The sequence below is a fragment of the Lactuca saligna genome, chromosome 2, assembly GCF_052625555.1.
Source record: "Lactuca saligna cultivar CGN05327 chromosome 2, ASM5262555v1, whole genome shotgun sequence".
Classification (NCBI taxonomy): Eukaryota; Viridiplantae; Streptophyta; class Magnoliopsida; order Asterales; family Asteraceae; genus Lactuca; species Lactuca saligna.
This window is the reverse complement of record NC_136418.1, coordinates 192,360,579-192,370,655: the sequence shown is the minus strand read 5'-3', so window position 1 is coordinate 192,370,655 and position 10,077 is coordinate 192,360,579. Positions and strand designations below refer to the sequence as shown.

The following is a 10,077-nucleotide window of genomic DNA, read 5'->3' as shown; positions in this document are numbered from 1 at the left end:
ACCAAATTAAATTTGTTTATGGGTTATGTTTTGAAGTTTTTAATTTCGGCCCCGACTTTCAATGCTCATATTCCGCCCCCGCTTTCTAATGTTTGACAAGGCCCACGAGTCAATGGATAGACCGAGATAGTAAATGGGAAAGAACTCAAGAAGGAGGGCTGGCACCAAGCATGCTAGAGCCAGTGGCAAGTCTAGGACAACAACATACACGGGTCGCTATTTAAGTGAACCCGATAGAAATGACATAGCTAAAAAAATACTAGTAATGGGTAGATTCATATAAACAAATTTTTTAAAGATATTACAATTGCACCCTAAAAGTTCTAATATCTTGATATATGTCCACAATTGTATCATTACTAATACTATCTAAAACACTTTTTCAATATATATCACTAAAATATCCACTAAGTTGGGAAACAAAAACAATCAAATAAAACTATATTAATTTCACGATTGATCGAATCAAAGACAATCCATATTAAAACATACCGCATGAAGTGATGAAACCTATCACACAAAACCAATTGTTCAGAAGTCAAAATAAATGTTCTTATCATTGGTGTCAAGATTAGATATTACATATTAAATTGATTATGTCTTGAACTTTTGATTTCTTTATATTTATTTGTAATTATGATGAAGATTCGAAGAAGTGTAAAACCGTATAAAATCATTATCAATCACAAGTTCACAATTGAGAACCTTCAAAGTTAAAACTCGATGAAGAAAGCAATGTGGATTGCAGGTCGAGACTAATGTGAATGTGAGGTTGTTGATGACTGGAGTGAGGCGAACAAGCGGCTTGATCGAGTGATCAATAGGAGTGGTCAATAGGAGTGACTTCTGTCTTCGGTGGTTCCTTACTATTTGTGTGATTGCATCATACGTATTTGCTACAAATGAACGGACAATTCACATTCAGTTTGTATTTTTTTTATTTATTTAATTTTAAAGGTATTTGGTTAATTTTTAGTAGACATTATTTGAAATAAACTAAAATTAAACCATTGAAATACAAAAAAGATGGACTAAAAGTCCATGACAAATAAATTAAAGTGGGTCATTTACCAATTTCAAGCTAAGTCTTAATTTTTTTTATTAATTAGTTGTAACACAATTTTTTTTTCTTAGGTGGGTCAAGTGACACACGTTCGATTGCAATAGCCTCGCCACTAGCTAGAGCCGAAACCATGGAGGTGATGAAAGCCCACTCGAGTCCTCAATGTTGAGTCCATATACCTTACTCTTGGAGAAATTGATTTCGAAAGGAGAGGCAAGTGGCCATGGAGCTGATGAAAGCCCACTCAAGTCCTCAACGTTGACTCCTTATACCTTACTCTTGGAGAAATTGATTTCGAAAGGAGAGGCAAGTGGCACATGTCATATGGGTTATGTGGTGATTTTTGTTTATCTATGTTGATGTATATGTTTGCGATGTGCATAACCAATATTATTATTATTATTATTATTATTATTATTATTATTATTATTATTATTATTAGGGGAGGGGCCGGTGGTATTTATTTTAAAAATAAAATAGGCATTTATATATGATTGAAAATAATCAAAATACTGATAAATAAATATTAACATGCCTAGGATGCAAATTTTATAAATATAAAATTAAAAGACTTTGACGGTAAAAAAAATAACGATAATCATTGTTAATTATAAAACTACGTTTAAAAATAAAATAAACATTAATATGGGATTGAAGTTGGTCATTATTGTAAAAATCAACATTAAATTGTTTAGGCTGAGGGGAGTGGTGCTTGACGGCAGGTGCAATCCTTAGAGCCTTGACACATCATGGCGGAGCCATGAAGAGTTTTTTAGAACCTTGATAAATATCCACCAAGTTTGGCCACCGAACTTGGCATGCTGAGTTCGTGGCCCAATGGTCACCCGAGCCCACGTTGGATTCGCCGACGGATGCCGACTAACACTCCGTGAAGTCTTAGAAGTCATCTTTATAAATATAAAATTAAAAGAATTTAAAAGTAAATGACTATGATGAAACGAAATCACGTTTAAATTAATCATCAAGTTATGGAAATTTAAAGTAGAAACGAATTGAAGGAAGGAGAGTGGAATTGTTGATATGTCATTGTATACATGAAACTTGGAAGGCCCGCATCCAAAATGGATTGGATGCCAACTTTTTCTTTCTTTTTGTGGGTGAATTTGATGTTATGCCAACTTGCTTACTGCTTTATCCCATTTCTAAAAATGCCACGCTTTTCCTTTCTAAACAAATATAATATTTTTTAGTTTTACTTTTACTTTCTTACAAAATAAATACCACAAATTTATGAATATTAATTAAAGCTTATATTTCTATCCACCAATATTCACTGTCAAAATAACATTGATTTCTCTGATAATTTTTATAATTTATAAATATAATATCTATTTAACCCGAAGAAAAAACATATGCGTAGTATCGAAGAAAAAAAAAAAAAAAAAAAAGCAATGAGAGGATGACACCCCACCCGCACCGGTCCACCAGGAAATTAAAGGAAAAGGTACAACAACAACATCATAAGTCCTCTCACCCACACAACTTCCATTACAATTTATAAACCTTTTCCCTTTTCTTTTTCAATTTTCTATATCCAAATACAACTTTCGAATGCATTAACTTTAATACAAAAATACATTCACCTTTTCATCTTCCTCCAAACACAAATCTAAACCTATTTGTGACACTTGTTTCAGCATAAAAAATCAGGTAAAATGCTTGTTTATTAAATTATACTTCAAAACTAGGGAATCCATCTATAAAACCAATAAATTTGGGGTTTGGCCATTAATAGAATAAAAATGCTATAAATCTTTGTTGTCATGTTATGAATTTATCTCTTCCCTTATCATCCTAAATTTAAATTCCTTGCTCAATTTCATTTTTCCTAATACAGTCCAACAAATTCCAAAGCAAGCCAAGCGGTAATGTCATTTTGCGTAAAAAAAGAATTCTTAAAATAGAAATAGCAATAAATACAAGTAAGTAAGGCCTTCCTTCTTTCATATGATACACTTAACTTATTGTAGAATTAAACAAAAGCAATATATATATATATATATATATATATATATATATATATATATATATATATATATATATATATATATATATATATATATATATATATATATATATATATATATATATATATATATATATATATATATATATGATGTATGGATCTATACAAAGACTTGGACTCAACAAAAATATGTTTGTTGAAGCCTCGATATCTCTAGAATTTGGTTGTAAAATTTGTAATAATAATAATAATTTTTATTTGTTGATTGTGTCAAAAGCGTGTTTGAAATAACAGAGTGTAAGGGTTGGTTCCTATCTGTGTTGCTGACATATTATTCCAATTATCCACCTCACCGATCTCATATCATCATTCGCTATTTCCGGTTTCACAACGTAAAACCCTTCTTCTGAAGCAATCCAACCACCGTCTTCAATTCATGTGTTCTCATTCATATCAACAACAACAACAACAACACAAATAACCTTATAATATTAATTAATTAATTAAACGTCATATTATGTATTTACACTTTCCATATCCGTCTCTTTCTTTCTCTTTTTTTTTTTCTCACATCCAAAAAAAAAAAAAATTACAAATCATATGGTATACAATCAAACATAGTTGCATCCGCTAGCTAAAACTTAAGATCAACAACAATCTTCATATATAAGTGTGGATCGATCGATCATGATCAAACTGCAACCGGATCAAGCTTTGAAGCACCAGATATGGTGGTGGTGGTGGTGATGGTGGTGGTGGTGATGTTGGTAGTTGTAAAAGAAATCGTCTTTCTTGATCAACCCTTCAACATTGCAGAACTGTTGAACGTCACAAGGTATGTTGATGGGTCCACGGTGATCAAAACCGTATTCTTCCTCAGCCTCCTTCAAGAGCTCCATGAAAAGCGGATGATAGATGTAGATTACAGGTATGACGAACCTCTTTTGCTCTTCTCCTTCATGACCCACCATTACAGCCATACATCCCTTTGGTATAGGAGTACTGCTATTCATATTCTGATCTTTCTTCATGGACTCCGACTCCTCTTGATTACGATGATGATGATGATGATGATGATGATGATGATGCAGATGTAGATGAAAACTCAAAAAATGCTTATCTCCACTACCCATCAAAATTTCCAAAACCAAACGACTAAACAATTGACAACTACAAACAAAAAGCGAAAAATGAATTGAGTATGGATGAGGCCGGGGTTAGGAAGAAAGGATAGAGAAAGGCCAAGGATCAGAAGCGGAAATCGCAAGCAAGAAGCTCGTCAAGCAAGAGTCTGTTAAAGATCTTGGAATGTTGCTCATGGCAGCATATATATGTATATATGATCTCAAAAGAGTTTCTAGCTTTTCTTGTTGGTTTTGTTGATGAAGAGCGGAATTTGAAGGAAGAGTGGGTGGGTATATATAGAGGGTATAAGCTAAGTCAGGGGCAAGAAAGTAAAAGTACGTAGTAGAAGGGGGTGGGAACTGGGATATGGGAAGGTAGATTCTGGACCTGCTGGTGTCTTTAATCATACGCAAAGAGACGGATGATCTGAAACCGTCATAACTTGGGGTGGTGGGTTGATTAATAAATCGGATATATATATATATATATATATATATATATATATATATATATATATATATATATATATATATATATATATATATATATATATATATATATATATATATATATATATATATATATATAATTGTTAGTCAAAATATGATTTTGTTTGCCAACTGCGAATTTATTAATTGGTAAAATGTTGATCAAGACTTGGTTGACACTTGACAAAGTAAATACCCTTACAACTCATTTTTTGCTTGTGTTTATTTGTAACCTTTAAGTCTTATAAAATGCCCCAACTGCAAATTTATTAATTGGTAAAATATTGATCAACACTTGGTTGGCACTTGACAAAGTAAATACCCTTACAACTCAATTTTTGCTTGTGAGACAAGTCGGTGTTCTAGTATTTTTCAGACGAATCAAGAAGATGGTGGAACAAGTAATAATCTACCAGGAGTCCCTAAAACGACCTAGAATTCTCTAGGATACAAAAGTGTAGCATAGAATTATGTAGAACTTTGTATATAGATAATGATCTTGAAAGAACGGTCTAGAATACTTAGAAATATACGAAACCTAGAAACTTCCCTTTGATGAGGTGTATGTTGCCTACAAATAGGGGAAGGATTCATTTGTCCAAACAATCGAGAAGTTCTCCTGTAAGAAGTTAAGTTGTATAAAGAAGCTCTCTTTCTTAAAAGTGTTTATTGTCGTTTCTCTTGTTTCCATAAATCGTTAGTACATCTAAGCCATTGAAGTTATAATGACTTAGTTGGAGAAAACACTAAGTGGTGCATGGTGATTGAACCATCCCGTGGCTCGTGGTATCAGAGCCCAGAGTTTTTGCAAACAAGGGAACGTGACTATGGAAGGAGGAAGTAGTGAAGTAGCAAACGTGCCTCCTTATCGTCGAGGAGAAAGGAAGAAAGTCCAAGAAGAGGGACCAATCGATAGATGCCTTGACAATCTTAGAAAACAAGCTTACAAGGATAGCGATTAACTTCGGTGAGATCCTTGAATGGAAGGATACTGTCAGTCAATTCGTTGTAGAGATAAGTGACACGAGCGATGGATTGAAGGAGATCATTGGTGTCATCAAGGAAGAAGTCCTTGGACTTGTCAACACCTTACAAAACGACTTTCATGAGAAGATAGGTGCCTTAGAAGCTGAAGTAAATATGTGCAAAGCCGCAATTGCTGGAGGAGCTGTTACAGAGATGATGCCACACATCGATGCACCTAAATCCTTGAAGTACGGAAGTAAGCATGACCCCAAACTTCTTGAAGAATTTTTCTGGTTCGTAGAATGTTATTTCAATGCAATCAGGGTAAAGGACAATAAGTCTAAGATAGACACGGCCGTCCTATACCTATGTGAGAACGCCACCCTATGGTAGAGGCGGAAGCATAGCGACATAGAAAAAGGGCTATACACCATAGAGACTTGGGATGAGTTCAAAAGGCAACTCAAGAAGTAGTTTTGTCCCCATAACGCCGAAGATGTAGTGATTAAGAAGCTTCGGGGATTGAAACATGTGGGGTCGATTAAAGATTATGTGGCAAAATTTACTTCTTTAATGCTTGAGTTACCTGATTTACAAGAGAAAAACAAGTTATTTTATTTCCAAGATGGACTATAATCTTAGGCTTATAACGAACTCAAGCGAAGGAATGTCCAAGATGTTGATGAAGCTATTGCTGTAGCGGAAGACCTTATGGTCTTCCGAAGAGATGCTCCGACTAGGAGGACTAGTAGGGGAGATAAAGTTGCATAATGGTCATCACCAAAGGAAGATAGACCTGCTGTCAAACCCTCAACTTTCAAAGGAGGAACTCGTAAGGAGGTGAAGTGCTATTTATGTGACGGTACCTACCTAATAAGAGATTGTCCTAAGAAGAAAATCTTCAATGTCATGGTCTTTGAAGATGAAAATGAAGAAAGGGATGAAGCACAACTAAGCTCGATGCGTTTTCTCAACTCGATGGCCAAGGAAGAGACAAAACCTGGCCTCATGTTTGTGACAACAAAAGTAAACGGAGAAACCACGAGAGCCCTAGTTGATACAGGTGTGTCTAACAACTTTCTTGTGAAGACGAAGCAAAGAAAATAAATATTCAATATATGATAGAGAAAGGATGGTTGAAAACAGTAAACTCTCCATCCGAGCTAATCCTTAGAGTCGACCATAATGTACCTATCGAGATAAGAGAATGGAAAGGCACCATAGAATTAAAAGTAGTCCCTATAGACGATTATCATATGGTGATAGGAATGGAGTTTCTAGAAGAAGTACACCCTTTTTCTTTTGAAGATCAAACCATATGTCTCACCAAGGGCTCTACGATTCACATCGTACCCTTGGAAAGAAGTAAGATGGAATCTCAAATCATCTCCGCCATGTAATTAAATAAAGGACTTCGGAAGGGCAAAACGACGTTCTTAGCCACATAAAAAGAAGAAGCTAAACTCTCCAAGTTGGAAGTTCCAAAGGAAATCAAGAAGGTGTTAGAAGAGTTCAAAGACAAATGCCGCCGGAGTTGCCAAAGAAGTTACCACCAAGAAGGGAGGTCGACCACGATATAGAACTTGAACCCGGAGCTAAGCCACCAACGATGTGTCCTTATAGAATGGTTGCACCGGAGTTAGAAGAATTAAGGAGACAGTTAAAAGAGTTACTAGACGCTGGGTTCATTAGACCTTCCAAAGCCTCGTTTGGTGCACCAGTGTTATTCCAAAAGAAGCATGACTGTAGCTTGAGAATGTGCATCGACTACTGAAAACTAAATAAGGTAACTGTGAAAAACAAATACCCCATACCTTTGGTAGCCGATCTATTTCATCGACTAGTAAAGGCACGATGATTTTCAAAGTTAGATATTCGATCAGGATATTAGCAAGTGCATATAGCAGCTGGAGACGAACCGAAGACGACGTGCGTGACAAGGTACAAATCATTTGAGTTCTTAATAATGCCTTTTGGTTTAACCAACGCACCTGCCATATTTTGCACCTTGATGAATAAGAGACTCCACCCATTCTTGGATAAATTTGTGGTGGTGTACTTGGATGACATCGTAGTGTACTCAGAGTCACTAGAGGATCATGTTGAACACCTACGCTCGGTTTTCCAAGTACTTAAGGAAAACCAACTATATGTAAAAGTAGAGAAGTGTTCCTTCACCCAACTGGAAGTATCATTTTTAGGGCATAAAATTACGAATGTGAATATTCACATGGACAAAGACAAAGTGCGCACTATCAAAGAATGGGAAGCACCAAATAACATGTATGAGCTACGATCATTCTTAGGATTTATTAATTATCATCGAAGGATCATATCCAACTACTCGGCTAGAGAAACACCGTTGACAGAGCTCCTAAAGAAAAAAACGACCTAGCAGTGGACGGAAAAGTGCCAAACGGCCTTCGATGACCTGAAGAAAGTTGTCATGGAAGAGCCAATCTTGAAGCTACCAGATTATTCCAAACAATTCAAAGTACAAATTGATGCTTCTGACTTTGCTATCAGAGGGGTATTAATATAGGATGATCACCATGTGGCATATGAAAGTCAAAAACTAAATGCGACGGAACGAAGATATCCAGTGTACGACAAGGAGATGACAACCATTATTCATTGTCTTCGTGTATGTAGACATTACTTACTTGGAAGTTGATTCGTAATCCAAACAAACAATGTTGCCACATGTTACTTTCAAAATTAGAAGAAGCTTAGTCCCAAACAAGCTCGATGGCAAGATTAGCTGGCTGAATTTGACTACATCATGGAGTACAATCCAACGAAGATAAATGTGATCGCGGATGCACTAAGTCGCAAAGCGGAATTTGCAAACATCACCAGAATAACCTGCGATCTTTCTGACCGAATTAGAGAAGGATTAAGTCACAATCCAATAACCAAGAGTTTGATGGAAATGGATACGCAAGGGAAAACCAGGAAGTTCTGGGTTGAAGACGAACTTCTAATCACATTCGGAAATCATACGTATGTTCCCATGTGGAATAACTTAAGGAGGGAAGTCTTAAGAGAATATCACTACTCAAAGTGGGTAGGGCATCCAGGGACAAATCGAACCAAGGCCATCATAGAACAAAGTTACTATTGTCCAAGAATGCGAGATGATGTTGACGCTTACGTACGAACTTGCCTTATATGTCAGCAACACAAGGTTGAGCAAAGCAAGCCAGCCGACTTGTTAGAACTACTATCGATCGCCGAACATCCTTGGGAAATCATTACAATGGATTTCATCTCGGCTCTACCCACATCAGAAGGATGCGACTCGATAATGGTGATTGTAGATCGCTTCTCAAAGTATGAGACTTTCATTGCTACTCCACGAGATTGCACCGCCGAGGAAGCCAGTCGGTTATTTTTCAAGCACGTAGTAAAGTATTGAGGACTTCCTTGTAGCATTATCAGTGATCAAGACCCGAGATTCACAAGAAAATTATAGAAGGAGTTATTCAAACTCATGGGATCAAAACTCCACTTTTCGACAAGTTTCACCCACAAACGGATGGCCAAATGGAAAGGGTGAACCAACTTCTAGAAATTTACCTTAGGCACTTTGTTAGTGCTAATCAGAAGAATTGGGTGAAGTTACTAGACGTCGCCTAATTTTCGTATAACTTCTAGCAGAGCGAGGCTACAGGGCAAAGTCCCTTCCAAATCATAATGAGATAACAACCATTGACACCTCAAGAGTTGACGAAAGCTTATAAAGGGACTAGTCAACCCGCATACAAATTTGCAAAAGGATGGAACAAAGAACGTGATATAGCAAGATCATACTTAACAAAGGTAGTTAAATGCATGAAGAAATGGGCAGATATGAAAAGACAACCACGCAAATTCTTAGTGGGCAGCGATGTAATGGTCAAATTCGCATAAAGAATGTTTAAAGTCACCCAACAAGTGCACAAGGGTTTAACACGAAGATATGAAGGACCATATCAGGTAATACAAAAGGTCGGGACCAGATCATATAAACTAGACTTACCATCACACTTGAAGGTCCACCCTATATTCCATATAAGTCTCCTTAAACCTTACAATAGAAATGAAAATGATCCTTTTATGAGTGAATCCCATCAGACCCTAGTTGCGAACGTGATCTCCTTTGATAAAGAAGTAAAAGAAATTCTAGCCGATAACGTAATTTGCAAAAGAGGATCACCAAACTGGACTGAGTACTATGTTCGATGGAAGGGACAACCCGATACGGAATCCAGTTGGGAACGAGAAAAAGATTTGTGGCAGTTTAGAGACAAGATCGAAGCATACAAGTCCCAGGCTTGACGAGGACGTCAAGAACTTCATTGGGGGTGGGTGTTACAAGTCGGTGTTCTCGAATTTTCCAAACGGATCAAGAAGATGGTGGAACAAGTAATAATCTACCAGGAGTCCTTAGAACGACCTATAATTCT

The 10,077-nt window shown here is 36.3% G+C and overlaps 1 pseudogene; it reads right to left on the bottom strand.

Annotated features, from left to right (window-relative positions):
• Positions 1–3,528: 3,528 nt before the first annotated feature.
• Positions 3,529–4,540, bottom strand: LOC145028675 (auxin-responsive protein SAUR15 pseudogene; annotated as a pseudogene).
• Positions 4,541–10,077: the final 5,537 nt, after the last annotated feature.